Genomic DNA, 5563 nt, shown 5'->3' with positions numbered 1-5563 from the left:
TTGCCTCTCAGACAGGCCTGCAACTTCCAAGCAGGGAACTAGTGGCTTGGTCACTAGCCTTGACATCTTTAAAGGCTGGAGCAGGTAATATCACTATTTAAGAAGGGTAGTAAGGAAAAGCCAGGGAGCTGTAGACCAGTAAGCCTGACATCAATGGTGGGCAAGTTGTTGAAGGAAATCCTGTGGAACAGCATTTACACGTATTTGGAAAGGCAAGGACTGATTAGGGACAGTCAACATGGCTTTGTGCGTGGGTAACTGTGTTTCACGAACTGGATTGAGTTTTTTGAAGAAGTAAGAATGAGGATTGATGTGGTCAGAGCGGTGGACGTGATCTATATGGACTTCAGTAAAACATTCAACAAGGTTCCCCATGGGAGACTGGTTTGCAAGGTTAGATCACATGGAATACAGGGAGATCAGAGGGTCGGTATGGACCTGTTGGGCTGAAGGGCCTGTAGGGAATCTAGACTAGCCATTTGGTTACAGAACTAGCTCGGGTGGTGGTGGAAGGTTGCTTTTCAGACTGGACGCCTGTGACCAGCAATGTGCCACAAAGATTAGTGCTGGGTCCGCTGCTTCTTGCCATTTACATAAATTAATTTGATGTGAACATAAGAGGTATAGTCAGTAAGTTTGATATCAAAATTGGAGGACAATGAAGAAGGTTACTTCAGATTACAATGGGATCTTGATCAGATGGGCCAATGGGCTGAGAAATAGTGGATGGAGTGTAATGTGAGGTGCTGTATTTTGGAAATGCATACCAGGGCAGAACGTATACACTTAATGGTAAGGTCCTGGGGAGTGTTGCTAGACAAAGAGACTTTGGAGTGCAGGTTCATAATTCCCTCAAAATAGGGTCACAGGTAGCTAGGATAGTGAACAAGGCATTTGTTATGCCCGTCTTTATTGTTCAGTGCTAAAACGTGTGGTGCTGGAAAAGCACAGCCAGTCAGGCAGCATCCAAGGAGCAGGAGGGTAGATGTTTTGAGCATAAGCTCTTCATCAGGAATGTGGGGGGTTGGGTGGGAGCAGGGGTGGGGGTGGAGGCGGTGGGGGTGGAGGGGTGCGGGAGCGCCCAAGGGGGCTGAGAGATAAATTGTGGTGGGTGGTGGCTGGGGGCAAGCTAGCTGGGAATGTATAGGTGGATGAAGGGTGGAGCGGGTAGGTGGGAAGGAAGATAGACAGGACAATTCAAGAGGGCAGTGCCGAGTTGGAGGTTGGATCTGGGATGAGGTGGGGGGAGGAGAGATGAAGAAACTGGTGAAGTCGACATTAATTCTGTGTGGTTGGGGGTTACCAAGGCAGAAGATGAAGTGTTCTTACTTCAGGCGTCGGGTGGCTAGGATCTGCAGGTGGAAGAGGCCCAGGATTTGCATATGCTTGGTGGAGTGGGAGGGGGAGTTGAAGTGTTCAGCCACAGGGATTTGGGGTTGATTGGTGCATGTGTCCTAAGACGTTCTCTGAAACATTGTGCAAGTTGGCGACCTGTCTCCACAATGTAGAGGCGACCACTTTGAGAGCAATGGACACAGTAGATGAGGTGTTTGGAGGTGCAGGAAAATCTCTGCCAGATAAGGAAGGATTCAACCCTTCAACTCGGCACTGCAATCTTGAACTATCCTGCCTGTCAATCTTCCTTCCCACCTATCCGCTCCACCCTCCACTCCACTCTGTCACCTTCTCCCCCACCTTCATCTCCCTATCACATTTCCAGCTACCTTCCCTCCAGCCCCAACGCCTCCCACATATCTCTCTGCCCCCTTGAGTGTCCTCTGCCCCCCACATTCCTAATGAATAGCTTGTGCTCAAAATGTCGGCTCTCTTGCTGCTCAGCTGTTGCCTGACTGGCTGTGCCTTTCCAGCGTCACAGTTTTTGACTCTGATCTCCAGCATCTGTAGTCCTCACTTTCTCCTTTATTGCTCAGGGCATTGAGTATAGATGTTGGGAAGTCATGTTGCAGCTGTACAGGACAATGGTTAGGCCACATTTAGAATACTGCATGCAATTCTGGTTTCCCTGCAAGAGGAAGGATGTTATGAAACTTGTAAGGGTTCAGAAATGATTTACAAGCATGTTGCCAGGTTTGGGGTGTTGGAGCTATGGGGAGAGGCTGAATAGATGAGGGCTATTTTCCTCATGAGAGGAGAATGATGAGAGCTGGAAAAGCACAGCAGATGAGGCAGCATCCGAGGAGCAGGAGAATTGATGTTTCAGGCAAAATCCCTGGGGGCCTCGGGGGTGGAGAGATAATTGGGAGGGGAGGTGGGGCTGGGGGGAAGATAGCTGAGAGTGTGACAGGTGAACGGATGTGGAAGTAAAGGTAATAGATTGGAGGGGAGGGTGGAGCAGATGGAGGGGAAGGAAGATGGGCAGGTGGGACAGGTCATGAGGTGGAAGGTTGGAACTGCGATAAGGTGGGGGGGGGGAGGGGAAACGAAGAAACTGATGAAATCCACATTGATGCCACGGGATTGGAGGGTCCCGAGACAGAAGATGAGGCATTCTTCCTCCAGGAATCAGGTGGTGAGGGAGTAGCGAAGCAGTGGCTAACTTCTCCCCAGCCCCACCCCCCTCCCATTTATTCATCCACCCCTGAGGCTCCCAGCCTCATTCCTGATTAAGGATTTTTGCCCGAAACGTCAATTTCACTACTCTTTGGATGCTGCCTGACCTGCTGTGCTTTTCCAGCACCACACTCTCAACTCTGATCTCCATTATCTGCAGTCCCCACTTTCACCTATTTTCCTTGGAGCATTGTAGGCTGAGGAGGTGACCTTATAGAAGTTTATAAAATCATGAGGGGCAAGGTCTTTTCCGCGGGGTGGGGAGTCCAGAACAAGAGGATATAGATTTAAGGTGAGAGGGGAAAAATTAATATGGACTTAAGGAACAATGTTTTCACACAGAGGGTGATGCATGTATGGATTCAGCTGTCACAGGAAGTAGTGGATGTTGGTGCAATTACACCGTGGGCGGCACGGTGGCACAGTGGTTAGCACTGCTGCCTCACAGCGCCAGAGACCCGGGTTCAATTCCTGCCTCAGGCGACTGACTGTGTGGAGTTTGCACATTCTGTCTGTGGGGGTTTCCTCTGGGTGCTCTGGTTTCCTCCCACAGTCACAAAGATGTGCGGGTCAGGTGAATTGGCCATGCTAAATTACCCATTGTGCTAGGGGTAAATGTAAGGGTATGGGTGGGTTGCGCTTCGGCGGGTCGGTGTGGACTTGTTGGGCCGAAGGGCCTGTTTCCACACTGTAAGTAATCTAATCTCCATCATTTAAAAGGCATCTAGATGGATATATGAATAGGAAAGGATTAGAGGGATATGGCAAATGGGACTGGATTAATTTAGGATATTATGCATGGACGAGTTGGACCAAAGGGTCTGATTCCTGCTATGAAGGAATTTCGTATCAGCAAAGATTAAAGAGGTTGTGACCCTACTCACAGGAGTCCAGAAGAATGAGAAGTGAACTTATTGAGACACATAGGATTCCTAAGGGGCGTGACATGCTCAATACTGAGGGGAAGTTTCCCATCATTGGAGAATCTAGGACCAAATAGAGTCATAGAGTCATAGAGATGTACAGCATGGAAACAGACCCTTCAGTCCAACCCGTCCATGCCGACCAGATATCCCAACCCTAAGTATTCCCACCTGCCAGGACCCGGCACATATCCCTCCAAACCCTTCCTATTCATATGTCCAGAGCTGAAAATGTGTTGCTGGTTAAAGCGCAGCAGGCAGCATCCAAGGAACAGGAAATTCGACGTTTCGGGCATAAGCCCTTCATCAGGAATCAGGATACTATTCATATATCCACCCAAATGCCTCTTAAATGTTGCAACTGTACCAGCCTCCACCACTTCCCCTGGCAGCTCATTCCATACACGTACCACCCTCTGTGTGAAAAAGTTGCCCCGTAGGTCTCTTTTATATTTTTTCCCTCTCACCCTAAACCTATGCCAGGGAAGACTTTGCCTATTTGCCCTATCCATGCCCCTTAATTTTGTAAGCCTCTAAAAGGGCGGATTCCAGGTAATCTAAGATGAAGGACAGGAAAAATTTCTGGCTATAACCGCTGCTCCTTTTTTCAGGTATTTTCGGTGCTGGAGGTGATTTCCTCGAATTGCAGGAGCAGCAATTACTGTTTTATACGCTGTTGCATTGTTATGGAACTTTGGAAAAGTAAAGTCAAAACAACAGCAGTTTTAAAAGGGAGAAGGACAGAAAAACAAAGTACATGGTGAGGTCAGTGCAGGAGAGAGAGAGAGAGAGAGAACACCTGCACAGTTACTGCCTTTGCTGTTTGAATTCATGTATCGCTGGACATCGGAGTGCATCTGGGAAAATGAACAAACAGTGAAATTCACAACTAATCTTGGAGGAACTGTTGGGCGAAATTCACAGCACAGAATCAGATAAGTTAATCATTGTTTTAAGTATAGGCTACAGAGAATCTGCAGTAGTGAGTAGAGTGGGTTCTTTCTTGATTATATGTTCTTGGTGATATGTCTGTTGAATAAACTGAAAATATAAGCCATAACTTTTAATTTAACCTGGGGCAGTGTTTAGAGAGGAATAAGATGTGTTATTTTCAGAGTCTGTAGATTGTGAAGGAGCAAAAATGGCCTTGAAAAGAGAGACATGTACTTCTTGTCAGATATGAAAGTCTAAAGAGAGTTTAAGGGTTACTGCGGACTTAAGGGACAACTTTTTCACGCAGAGGGTGGTACGTATATGGAATGAGCTGCCAGAGGAAATGGTGGAAGCTGATACAATTGCAATATTTAAAAGGCATTTGGTTGGGTATATGAATAGAAAGGGTTTAGAGGGATTTGGGCCGGGTGCTGGCAGGTGGGACTAGATTGGGTTGGGATATCTGATCGGCATGGACGGGTTGGACCAAAGGGTCTGTTTCCATGCTGTACATCTCAATGACTCCATGATTCCAAGGTCACATCTCAGCTTCCAATGCTCCAGGGAAAACAGCCCCAGCCTGTTCAGCCTCTCCCCATAGCTCAAAACCTCCAACCCTGGCAACGTCCTTGTAAATCTTTTCTTTCAAGTTTCACAACATCTTTCCGATAGGAAGGAGACCAGAATTGCATGCAATATTCCAACAGTGGCTTAACCAATGTCCTGTACAGCTGCAACATGACCTTCCAACTCCTGTACTCAATACACTGACCAATAAAGGAAAGCATACCAAACACCTTCTTCACTATCCTATCCACCTGCGACTCCACTTTCAAGGAGCTATGAACCTGCACTCCAAGGTCACTTTGTTCAGCAACACTGTCTAGGATCTTACCATTAAGTGTATAAGTCCTCTTAGGATTTGCTTTCCCAAAATGTAACACCTCACATTTATTTGAATTAATTTCCATCTGCCACTTCTCTGCCTATTGGCCCATCTGATCAAGATCCTGTTGTAAACTGAGGTAACCCTCTTAGCTGTTCACCACACCTCCAATTTTGGTGTCATCTGCAAACTTACTAACTGTATCTCTTATGCTCGCATCCAAATAATTTATGTAAATGACAAAAATGGA

The sequence above is a fragment of the Hemiscyllium ocellatum genome, chromosome 22, assembly GCF_020745735.1.
Source record: "Hemiscyllium ocellatum isolate sHemOce1 chromosome 22, sHemOce1.pat.X.cur, whole genome shotgun sequence".
NCBI lineage: Eukaryota > Metazoa > Chordata > Chondrichthyes > Orectolobiformes > Hemiscylliidae > Hemiscyllium > Hemiscyllium ocellatum.
Note: the sequence above shows the minus strand (reverse complement) of the source record.